Raw genomic sequence first — 13,596 nt, forward strand, 5'->3', positions numbered from 1 at the left:
AGAAAAGGAAATCGAAACCTGTACTAGACAGTGTCCTTAATTTTTTTAAATAAATTTAAAAAATTCTAGATATGCATATATTTGACAAGAATAATATGACAATGTTAATTAAAGTGTATTTGATTTTATTGTTGAGTCAAATAAAATAAAATAAGATTGAATGTATATTTAGCTTTGGTTGTGAATCTTAAAAAAAAAAAAATTGGTTGTGAACCTTAAAAAATAAATAAAATAAATAAAAAACAAAAGAAAAAAGATTGAATGTATATTTAGCTTTGGTTGTGAATCTTAAAATTTTTTTAAAAAATGGTTGTAAACCTTAAAAATAAAAAATAATAATAAAAAAAAGATTAGAGGTATATTTAGCTTTGGTTGTGGATCTTAAAATAAAAAAAATAAAAAAAATAAAAAAAATAAAAAATAAAAAAACATATGGAGAAATTAGTGGGTACCCATCTCCAACCCATCCCATGTGGATATTTAAAGAATATCACTTACCCTACCTAATGGATAAGAAAAAAAGGAAAAAACTCATGTATTTGGGTTGGGTCTCCATGGATACCCACAGGGTAGGTTATCCATTGCCATCCCTAGGTGCGGTGGGCAGGGGAAGAGGAAATAGTGATGAAATGTCTTAATCATTCATAGAGGAAAAAAGGGGCAAAATAAGAAATGATGTAGAATAATTTGATCACTCAGCCAACTCTGTTAGTCTATTTAACTGTCAACTAACTGAAGGGGTAAATTAAAATGTAAAAGTGAACCTATAGGTAGATTATTGTCATTTTAAAACCTTCGGGTTCTGTGATTTTATCAAACCTCAAGAGGTTTGTGTAATTTATTGAAAAACTTATAGATTCAAAGTGAAGACTAAATTTGTAGCACCTATTTTAAATTGATAGTTTATTCAATTCATTAATCAGTTGGTGACGTAGAAATGAAATTGTAAAGAGATATGGATGCTACTTCGTATTTAATACAGGTAGATGTGTTCCAATTAAGAAAATTAATTACTATTAGTAGTTTGTTTGATACATAAAGAAAGGGTTTGCATCAATAACTACAATTCTAGAAAACATTTTGATGCTCAATATCGAAAATCACAACAAATTGAATCTCAACATAAATAATCAAAAGATTCAAAACAATTGGCACGGACTATTTGACGAAGCCCACATGGAAACATTACAAAATAACATCTAATAAACATAGACCATGACAAGCAATGCCTTATCGTCCACCAACTCCAAAATGTTTGGCTTAGTGGGAGAAAACAACAAATGGGCTTACCACCCACGAGGTCGCAGGTTCGAATCTCACGAAGGTCAAACATCCTAAAGCTTGGGGTTATTGGAGATTTGCCCAGTTGTTAACTTTAGGGTCACGGGATTAGACCAAGTACGTGTAAGTTGGCCCAGACACCCAGTTATTAAAAAAAAACCTTATCGTCCACCATCAATTGGTGAAATGATATGGTTTGCCAAGCTATCGTAAGCTGCTGAATTGCTTCTACTATCGCCGCCACCATAAGCATCTAAAAGTTGATCTCCAAGCAAGTAGTGAGTCTCTTCTAAATCTTTGTTGTCATTTACCCATGAATGTTTCTCCATCATTCTTAATCCCTCTAACTCCATTGCCACTTCCTTCATGGCTGGCCTTTCGTCACCTTTCACTCTTAGGCATCTCTTTGCTAAAATAGCAACTTCCTTTAGTTGGTCAGTGTTTGCCATATTCATCACCTGTTCATCAACAATTTCAAACAAGTGATCTTCTTTCATTGATGATACAAAATACATTGCTAAATTTCTCTCTAATTCAGGCATGTTGAAAGAAAGTGCCTTCTTGCCGGTTAGCAACTCCACAAGGACATCCCCAAAGCTATAAACATCACTCTTTTCAGTCAATTGGCTTGTGTGAAAGTACTCTGGGTCCAAGTAACCGAGTGTCCCTTGAACCAATGTGGTTAATTGAGTTTGGTCTATGGGGATCAACCTTGAAGCTCCAAAATCAGACACTTTAGCAACGTAATTGTCGTCTAAGAGTATGTTAGTGGACTTAACATCTCTATGAATGATAGGAGTACTAGCGGCAGAGTGCAAATATGAAAAGGCTGCTGCAGTTTCAGTTGCTATCCTTAAACGATTCTCCCAAGTTATTGAGGACTTCTTGTGGTTGATATTGTGTATGTGCTCGTAGAGAGTGCCATTGGTAACAAATTCATAGACAAGTAAGGGAATTTGTGTCTCCAAGCAACACCCTAGGAGCTTCACAACATTCCTGTGGTTGACTTGGGAGAGAATTATGGCTTCATTAATGAATTGCTCTATCTGGGACTGGCTCTGATCAATTACATTGGACTTTTTAATGGCAACTATGGTGTTATCTAGCAATATTCCTTTGTAGACTGTTCCTTGGCCTCCTTGGCCCAAGACTCTACTTTCATCGTAGTTGTTTGTTGCCTTCTTGAGGTCATCTGAGGTAAAGATTTTAGCTGATTGAACCGATCCTTCACATTTGGAAAGTTGTTGTTTTAACATGAAGCCACCATTTTGTTGAAAGAACTTCTCTCTAAGATTGAAGATCTTCCTCTGCCTAAATACCCAATATAGCCAGGAGCCACCAAGAAGTAGCCCTAAGATGCTTATGCTTATGCCTACAAATATTCAAACGGAAAATATCAATATCCATAGTTTCAACCTCATTATGATGAAACGGAAAAGCTATAAACCCAAAAATGAAATGTATGGTATAGATTCAAATTTAGAGTGGTGCGGGATGCATTCGTGACTAATATATTTCATTTTCTAGGCATTTTCTATGCATTAGTTTTTTTTTTTTTTTTTGGGGGGGGGGTGTTGGTGCAGGCATTGGTGTTGATCTAAACTTTCGTCACATTTTTTTTTTTTTTTGGTTATTCCATTCTTCTTTGAATTACCAAACACAACCTATACATGAAAATGAAAAATAAGATGAGAGAATTGGTTGTTTATAAAAACTTAGATTAGATGTCTATATAAATGTTAGGTTGCTGAAAGAACAGTATAAGGTAATTGGAGATATGGCATCTTCGAATTGTTTCAGATTGTGCGTCAATAATTGAGGATTGTAAACTCTTTAACTGGAGATAGAATCAAAATCACAAGCAATGATCTGTTTGAATATTGATGAAAATTTAATCTATAGACAAATTTACTATTAGTAAGCATGTGTGGGGCATATATGTACCTACCTAATGCAATGTTAAGCCTATGGTTCGGAACAGGAATCAGACTGCAACCTGATCCATTTCTTCTGCCATCACCTTCATAGCCCTCTGGACAAGAACAATTGTATGTGCCTGGTAAATTCTGGCATGTCATGCTGCAGGGGCTTGAAATAATGCACTCATTAATATCTGAGAACAAGCAAGTTTGATTTTTGATGTCATATTCAGTAGCTACAACATATAAATCATGGCATCAATGTTGGGAAGAAACTGAAAGCTTTCAACACAGTTGTGGTTACCTATACAACCATTAGGAAGATAAGGGTTCCCTTCATATCCCTAGGAGCAATTGCAGCGATACCCAGGACCATTGTCAAAGTCATAACAGTCGCTATTAGCCTTGCAAGCAAAACTTGTTAGATTGTTTTTGGCTTCAGCACATGTTTGGTTCCCTACAGACCAATCAAGCACCACGGGAAACATTGTTCTGTTCTGTAAGTTGGCAAGATCTAAAGAAGAGAAGTTGTGAGCGGCTTCCTCAGCTACAAAAGCGTAGCTGCACGGATTAAAGTTCCATACAAGGGTATGGTTGTCATAGCTTCTGACACTGATATAGAAACTCCTCACTCCCTTGGGGATACTCGTCTGACAGCAGCCGATGCCAGAGCAAGAGCCGTTGATCACATTGTTGATGTTGTCACATAGTGACAAGCACCCCGTGTCATACTTTTGTCCCTGGGAGCCTGAGATAACTGTTGGTCAATCTTCACTGTATTTAAAAGATTTAATTCTATTGTATACACAACAACAATTAGAATTTAAAGAAATAAAGAAAAAGAGAGAATTTGTTTGATTACAAAAATCAAACTTGAAATAATTAATAAATAAATAAATAAATAAATAACAGATTTTATTTTGTTACAAAAATAAAATTTAAATCTGATTTTAATAAATAAAAAACAACACTGAAAATAAATTAAATAACTTACTTGATTTAATTTCTTCGAATTATTTTATGATCAAGTCCAGTGTCTGACACTGTGTCCTTAAGACAAATTCGTCCTCTCCACGGTGCTTTCAGAATTTGGACGTCTATCTCCCAGGATGAAATGATCTACCACAAACAATAGCAGCACTACAAATTGTTTGCCTTACGAACACACTAAGTGTTTACACTCTTTCTTTCAGAAATAAAATGCAACAAAATGAAGAATAGAATAAGCAGAGGTGAAATACGAAATTTCTGAATCAATAACATCAAATGAGGGTGGTCCTATTTATAGATGTAAAGGTGGCTCTTGGTTTTAAATTGAACAGGTATGATACCTGTTGGTTTTGAATTCAAACAGATTTGAATCTGTTAATAATTCAAACAGATAGCAAAAAATCGGAAAGGGCCCTGTTTGGGTGTGCACTAATTCCAAACTAGTTTATTTCTGTTTGAAAACGGGAAGGACCCTGTTTTGGATGTACAGAAAATCCAAATCAGTTTAATTTGAATTCTGGATTTTATTTTACCAAAAATAAAATTAAATTCAAATGTTTTTGGCCCAAAAAGATTAGTATTGGCCTGAACAAGCCCAACCCAACCACACACCACGCCCAAGCCAAGCCAAGCCAAGCCCAGCCCAGCCCGCCCGACCGGACGGACGGACGGCGGCGGCGCGTGTGTGGTGATTTTTGGGTCCAATGGGTCTAGCCCATTTTGCCCATAACCTCTCCCTCTAAAACACTTGGGTACCCCTTGGGGCACACCCCAAGTACCAAACCCATGCCTTATAAACCCTTTCAAAACTTCCCACCAAATCAATGTGGGACAAGCCATTTTACAACCTTAAGGAATTTCCACCAAAACTCAATTTCCATGGAGCACACTTTGGCTTCAATTTCCCATTCAATCGGTAATGGTTTTGAGCAACCAAATATACCACGTGAATCACAGCGCGGCATAGAATGCGTCACCACTTTGACCCGAGTAAATCGACGCTCGGGGCCCACCTAAAAAATAGACCAAACTTGAGAAAAAATTCTGGTTTTACCCAGAATTTTTTCTACCATTTCCAACAATCCCCCACATGAATGGAATTTGATGACAACGAAAATGCAACAATATGCAGACTTTAACGAAAGAGTATAAGTCGAAAATATCTTGCATCAGGATAGGTAGTTTTCAGCCTTGAACCTTCCCTAGTGATAACCTATCGGACTTACTGGCTAACCAATGGACGCGATGCCTTAAATTGTTCAGCCGTTTGTGTAAGCCAAGGCAATAGATTTCACACAAAATATCTTCTAACGCATCGTGGTTCTCACTGTTGTGTTCATTTTGGCCTTCAACGCGCCTGGTTTTCATAAGTGTTTCTAGAGAATTTAGCCTTTTCATTCTCATAGAACCGGCCCCAGTTCAACACTCATATAAGTGATTCTTATTGTGAGTATCTCCTTATACTCGTCTTGATTTTATACCTTAATCAAGATATAAGTAATCATTAAAAGCAAAGCTTATCCTTATACCCTTGCATACAACATATGTTGCAGATATCACTCTCACCATAGGAATGGGTAGGGAATTTTTAATCCCTTGGTGATTCCTGGTGAGCCATACATAACTTAGTTGTCCCTTTGAACTTAGTTCTTGGGATCTCCAGTCATATAAGTAGGGTTACCATTATGACGACTCTTATGTAATAGGCTTTAATCCCATCCCCTTCGATGAACTATACACTAGCTCTTTTGTCAAACCTTTTGTTAACGGATCCACAATATTCTCTTTAGATTTTATATAATCTATTGAGATTATTCCGTTTGACAACAATTTCCTTACGGTATTATGTCGACGACGAATATGTCGTGACTTACCGTTATACATGTGATTTTGTGCCCTGCCTATTGCAGATTGACTATCACAATGAATGCAAATAGCTGGCACAGGTTTTGGCCACATTGGAATGTCTTCTAAGAAGTGACGAAGCCATTCTGCTTCTTCACCTGCTTTGTCTAAAGCAATGAACTCAGATTCCATTGTGGATCGTGCGATGCAAGTTTGTTTCGTGGATTTCCAAGAAACACCAGCGCCTCCTAGAGTAAAGACATATCCACTTGTGGATTTTGAATCTTTAGTATCTGATATCCAATTTGCATCACAATAACCTTCAAGTACTGCTGGATATCGAGTAAAGTTCAAACCAAGATCACGGGTGAATCTTAGATATCTAAGAACCAGAATGATCGCTTTCCAATGGTCTTCTCCGAGGTTACTAGTGTACCTACTCAATTTACTGATAGCATAAGCTATATCAGGACGAGTACAATTCATTAGGTACATCAGGCTTCCAATGATTTGGGAGTATTTTAACTGAGACACTGCATCACCTTTATTTTTCGATAAGTAAAGATTGACGTCTCAAGGTGTTCTAGCTAAATTCATATCATCATTGATAAATTTACCAAGATTTTTCTCAATATAATGTGATTGAGATAATGCATATCCGTCAGATGTTTTAGTAATTTTCATTCCTAATATAACATCTGCGACCCCCATATCTTTCATATCAAATCTTTTGTTAAGCATCTGCTTAGTTGATTTGATCATGTTTTGACTGCTTCCAATGATAAGCATGTCATCCATATAAAGACAAACTATGACATATCCTTGGTCAGTGTTTTTAACATAGACGCATTTGTCACATTCGTTTATCTTAAACCCATTAGTAAGCATTGCATGATCAAATTTTTCATGCCATTGCTTAGGTGCTGTTTTAATCCATAAAGGGATTTTACAAGTCGACAAACTTTCTTTTCTTGTCCTGATACTACAAACCCTTCGGGTTGCTCCATATAAATCTCTTCATTTAGATCACCGTTTCAGAAAGTTGTCTTAACATCCATTTGATGTATTTCTAAATTAAACAACGCTGCTATAGAAATAAGCATGCGAATGGATGTTATTCTTGTCACATGGGAATATGTGTCAAAATAGTCCAGACCTTCTTTTTGTCTGCAACCTTTAACAACAAGTCTTGCTTTATACTTGTCAATTGAACCATCTGCTTTCATTTTTCTCTTCAATAACCATTTATATCCAAGTGGTTTAGAACCTAGTGGAAGATCCACCAATTCCCAAGTATGATTTTGCATAATGGATTCAATTTCATTATTAACAGCCTCTTTCCACAAAGGTGCTTCAGGACCTGTCATTGCTGCCTTAAAGCTTTGAGGTTCATTTTCTAACAGGTATGTCAGAAAATTTGGACCAAAGGATTTTGATGTTCTCGCTCTCTTACATCGTCTTGGTTCATCATCAGTTAAATCCTATTGGTTGAGGCTATTACTAGTCTCTTGACTTTGTGTACAATCATAAGTTCTTTTCTGTGAACTTAATTCCTGTCCTTTCTTGTAAGGAAAGACATGTTCAAAAAACACAGCATTCCTTGACTCTATAATAGTGTTCACATTTATATCAAGTATTTCTGATTTATAAGTCAGAAACCGATATGCACTACTATTCTGAGCATAACCAATAAACACACAGTCTACTGTTTTTGGTCCAATCTTAATCTTTTTAGGAACAGGAACTTTAACTTTTGTCAAACACCCCCACACTTTTAAGTATTTGTAGGAAGGCGGTCGACCTTTCCATAATTCATAAGGAGTACTGTTGGTTTTCTTATGGGGTATTCTATTAAGAACATAATTAGCAGACAATATTGCTTCCCCCCACAAGTTCTGTGGTAAACCTGAACTTAGTAACATGGCATTCATCATTTCTTTGAGGGTTCTATTCTTCCTTTTAGCAATTCCATTTTGCTGTGGAGAATAAGGGGCTGTAGTTTGGTGAATAATGCCATGTTGTGCACAAAATTCATTTAATGGTGCATCATATTCACCACCCCTATCGCTTCTAACCATTTTAATGGTTTTACCAAGTTGATTTTCAACTTCTGTTTTGTAAAGTTTAAACATTTCTAAGGCTTCATCTTTACTTCTAAGTAAATAAACATAACAATATTTTGTGCAATCATCGATAAATGTTATGAAATACTTTTTGCCTCCTCTAGTTTGAATAAATTTTAAATCACATACATCAGTATGAATTAATTCTAGAGGTTCGGTTTTTCTTTCAACCGATTTAAATGGAGCCTTAGTTAGTTTCGCTTCTACACAAATTTCACATTTATGATTATGGTTAATTTCAAACTTTGGTGTATGATCTAAACCAATTAATCTACCCAAAGCATCAAAATTCACATGTCCTAATCTACCATGTCATAAATTTGACTCAAGAATATAAACAAAAGATGTATTATTCTTATTCATAGCAATTTTTGGTACAACTGTCATTACATTCAACTTAAAGAGACCATCACTCATGTATCCCTTACCAACATACATACCACTCTTTGTTAATACAAATTTATCAGACTCAAAGACAAGCCTAAAACCATTTTTACTTAACAAAGAACTAGAAACTAAATTCTTCCGGATGTCAGGTACATGCAGTACGTTGTTGAGGGTCAGTTCTTTCCCTGATGTCATCTTCAAGATAACTTTTCCTTGTCCAGCCACAGTAGAAGTAGAAGAATTTCCCATGAAAAGTTGTTCACCATTTGCAGCCTCATTGTAGGTAGTGAACATCTTCTTATCCGCACAAATGTGACAAGTTGCTCCAGTGTCAACCCACCACTCTTTGGGATTTCCAACCAAGTTAGCCTCAGACACCACAGCAGATAGGTTGATGTCATTCACTCCGTCAGAGATGTAATCCAATTCGGTTACATTGGCCTGATTGGTGGTCTTCTTACTTGTACTTCCATGATTCTTCTTAGGGCGGCGGCAGTCAGAAGCTCGATGTCCAGTTTTTCCACAGTTATAGCATTTTCCTTTGAACTTCTTGCTACTATCGTCTTGTTTAGGACCATCTCCAGTAAACTTTCTCTTTTTGTTATGTGGTTTATGAACTTGTTCAACCATATTAGCCTTGGACTCAATGGAATTTTTCCCATTCCTCTTTTCAGCCTTTCGGTTATCTTCCTCAATTCTTAATCTTACAATCAATTCATCCATAGTCATCTCTTTGCGTTTATGTTTTAAATAATTTTTGAAATCTTTCCAAGCTAGTGGTAACTTTTCCACTAAAGCAGCGACTTGGAATGACTCGCTAAGAGACATACCTTCTGAATGAATATCATGCAAAATTATTTGAAAACTTTGAACTTGAGATATTACCGTTTGGGAGTCTACCATAACAAAATTCAGAAATTTACCGACGACAAATTTCTTCGTGCCGGCATCTTCTGTCTTGTATTTCTTCTCCAAAGAATCCCATAATTCTTTTACTGTTTTCAGAGGACTGTATACATTATACAGCATATTGTCAAGATCATTTAGGATGTAGTTTCTGCACAGGAAATCTGAATGTTTCCAAGCATCTACAGCAGCAACAACTTGCCGATCACTTTCACCCTCTTTAAGTGCTGGAGCCTCTTCATGGAGAAATCGGGCCAAATTAAGAGTTGTAAGATAGAATAGCATCTTCTGCTGCCATCTCTTAAACTCGGTACCGTTAAATTTTTCTAATTTTTCTCCATGATTGATTGGTATATGAACATGGTTCTGGATAGGGACCGATGTAGGTGTAACAATAGGAGTACCACTGCCAGATGCAGTTTCAGTTGTAGTAGCCATAATCTCTGATTACAAAAATCAAAAAAAATTAAAACACAAATTAATTTTCTAGTTACTAAAACCAGAAAATAAATTATAACAACAAAATAATTTTATTTTCCTTGTTACTAAAACTAGAAAAATAAAATATCACAATAATTTTCTGTAATACCAAATAATATTCTGCAATTGTTAATGGCACCAGTATATTACTACTAGTTGTCAAAGAAAAGAGACAGTATATTACTACTATCTGTCAAATAGCATAAATCACTATTTGTTTTTCCAACCAGAATATTACTTTGAAAACACAGAAAATTAAATACAATGAAGATACCAAAAAAGGATTCTGTCTTAAGATTGTTGGTCAATCTTCACTGTATTTAAAAGATTTAATTCTATTGTGTACACAACAACAATTAGAATTTAAAGAAATAAAGAAAAAGAGAGAATTTGTTTGATTACAAAAATCAAACTCGAAATAATAAATAAATAAATAAATAACAGATTTTATTTTGTTACAAAAACAAAATTTAAATCTGATTTTAATAAATAAAAAACAACACTGAAAATAAATTAAATAACTTACTTAATTTAATTTCTTCGAATTATTTTCTGATCAAGTCCAGTGTCTGACACTGTGTCCTTAAGACAGATTCGTCCTCTCCACGGTGCTTTCAGAATTTGGACGTCTATCTCCCAGGATGAAATGATCTACCACAAACAATAGCAGCACTGCAAATTGTTTGCCTTACGAACACACTAAGTGTTTACACTCTTTCTTTCAGAAATAAAATGCAACAAAATGAAGAATAGAATAAGCAGAGGTGAAATACAAAATTTCTGAATCAATAACTTCAAATGAGGGTGGTCCTATTTATAGATGTAAAGGTGGCTCTTGGTTTTAAATTGAACAGGTATGATACCTGTTGGTTTTGAATTCAAACAGATTTGAATCTGTTAATAATTCAAACAGATAGCAAAAAACCAGGAAGGGCCCTGTTTGGGTGTGCACTAATTCCAAACTAGTTTATTTCTGTTTGAAAACGGGAAGGGCCCTGTTTGGATGTACAGAAAATTCAAATCAGTTTAATTTGAATTCTGGATTTTATTTTACCAAAAATAAAATTAAATTCAAATGTTTTTTGCCCAAAAAGATTAGTATTGGGCCGAACAAGCCCAACCCAACCACACACCACGCACCCGCGCCCAAGCCCGGCCGGACGGCCGGCGGCGTGCGCGGTGATTTTTGGGTCCAATGGGTCTAGCCCATAACCTCTCCCTCTAAAATACTTGGGTACCCCTTGGGGCACACCCCAAGTACCAAACCCATGCCTTATAAACCCTTTCAAAACTTCCCACCAAATCAATGTGGGACAAGCCATTTTACAACCTTAAGGAATTTTCACCAAAACTCCATTTCCATGGAGCACACTTTGGCTTCAATTTCCCATTCAATCGGTAATGGTTTTGAGCAACCAAATATACCACGTGAATCACAACGCGGCATAGAACGCGTTACCACTTTGACCCGAGTAAATCGACGCTCGAGGCCCACCTAAAAATAGATCAAACTTGAGAAAAAATTCTGGTTTTCCAACAATAACTGCATAGGAGTCGCACCCAACAGCCGTGAACTTGTTTCAGGTATATGAGATGGGGAATTTGACCATCTGAGCCAGGGGTCATAATAGCTTTCTGAAACACCCCCTTCACTGAAGCAATCCTACGCTACTGCGGGTGATATACGCAACTGACCAGAAAGACATATGTCTGTGATCTCTGTGTGACTCGTTGTTAGAAACAACTTGGGAGGGTCGTAGTGGGTGTCGTTACAAGTAACCAGAAAATGTTCTTCTACGTAGCGTACTTTACTAGTGCCAAATGGGTATGGAATACTGATGTTGCCACAATAATCTTGGCAACCAGTCATGAATTGAGCAGCAGTGAAAGATGCTACTAGAAAAACCCATGCCAAGTTAAGTTGTAGAGAAATCGAAGGTAAATTATACATGGTTAGAGCCAGGTTTTTAGGAATCAGATAGCTTTGTGGTTGTACTTCATTTTAAGCTCCTTATTTATAAGAAAAATAAATAAAAAAATGCTTTATTTCAAACAGAATTACTGAAATATAGTTGATGAAATAAAACGCACATTTTCCATATGGAGCGTTGCCCAAGTCCAAACACTGAATTGCTGAGGTGCCTTGCTGTTCAGAGTATCAATTTAGACAAGTCGCTATAAAAAAATAGAAAAATGGTAGATAATTATTATACAAAATGACTAGTGCAACTATTTAAAACCACAAAGCTGTTTAAAGTCAATTTAGACAAGTCGTTGTTATAAAATAGAAAAATGGTAGAGAATTATTATACAAATGACTAGTGCAAGTATTTAAAAACATGTTTAGAGTATCAATTTAGACAAGTTGTTATAAAAATAGACAAAAAAATGGTAGAGAATTATTAGAAAAATAACTAGTGTAATTGTTTAGAGTATCAATTTAGACAAGAAGTTATAAAAATAGAAAAATGATAGAGACTTATTATACAAAATGACTAGTGTGATTAATTAAAGACCCAAAGCTAATGTTTTGATCATAGTTTATAGATATGTAACTGTCACATAATTGTAAGGGGGAAATTGTATAACAATTCTGGTCTATTAACATTTATCTTTAATTCGTTAAAAGTTTTTTTTTTGTTTTTTATCTCCTCGTTTGTGAACGAATTGAGTAAACAGTTGTATGGAATTGACGAAGACTTGAAGACAAACTTAGCAATATTATTTGGATGTGAAAAAGAAACATATTTTAAAATAGTTCTCTGTTTTGGAAGCAAAAATAAATTAACAAAATTTTAATATTTTTTTCATGTTTATTTTTATTCAAAACAATTTTCATTTTTAAATAAAAAATAAATTTGAAAACTCAACCAAAGGGGAAATCACAAAATTTCAACAAACACTTCATTTGTTTGGATAGAAATATTGTCTGCCAGTGTTATTAAAGGCGATAGGCACACTAAGGCACCAAGGTCTCCTGGGGCCTAGGCGCAAGGCAAGGCGCGAGGCACTTACTTCACTGAAATGAGCTGCACCTTGTACATAAAAAAATATATATAATTTAATATAAGCAAATAATTTAGAGTTCAACATAAGTAAAAAGAAATGTTAAACATTTAAAAATATAAATACCCACAAATACTATTATTTTAACATAAACAAATGAACAATAAATTTAACGTGAAACATGAATAAAAAGAGAGGGGAGAAGAAGAATAAGAAGAGGGGGGGGGAAATAGATCAATCTAAAGAATGATGAGGTAAAAAAAAAAAGAACAGAGAATAAGCATAAGAAGATGAAAGAAGAAGAAGGCAACATCATAGCCATGTGAAGAAAAAATAGCAACGTAGAGAAGAGATGTAGAGAAGACAACTTAGACAAAAAGAAGAAAAGAGAATGAGACAGAAATGTAGAAGAGAATAAGAAGAAGACAACATGAAGAAGAATTTTTGGAGTTGCTGGATTGGATAATGAAAGCATGCAGCAGTAAAGTGTTCTTTGGAGATTACAAATTAGGACTAATTTTTCTTCTACCATTGATTTGGGGTTGAATGCCCAATGCATTGGCATGTGTGATTAGAGTTATCTTCTGTAGCTACACCATATGAAAATCAATAGTCAGATTTTAAACAAAATCAATTAAAGTAACAATAAAAAAACCCCT

General features: G+C 35.2%; 1 pseudogene across 1 annotated transcript; it reads right to left on the bottom strand.

The window, feature by feature from the left end:
- Positions 1-996: 996 nt before the first annotated feature.
- On the bottom strand, positions 997-13,140 carry LOC114295706 (putative wall-associated receptor kinase-like 16; annotated as a pseudogene). The gene is made up of 5 exons (XR_014363359.1): positions 11,604-13,140; positions 11,427-11,505; positions 3,505-3,948; positions 3,230-3,394; positions 997-2,653 (listed from the first exon to the last, which is right to left on the bottom strand). The product of XR_014363359.1 is annotated as a putative wall-associated receptor kinase-like 16 (transcript).
- Between the last annotated feature and the right edge of the window lie 456 nt (positions 13,141-13,596).

This window comes from Camellia sinensis, chromosome 3 (genome assembly GCF_055761805.1).
Source record: "Camellia sinensis isolate YWXY chromosome 3, ASM5576180v1, whole genome shotgun sequence".
NCBI lineage: Eukaryota > Viridiplantae > Streptophyta > Magnoliopsida > Ericales > Theaceae > Camellia > Camellia sinensis.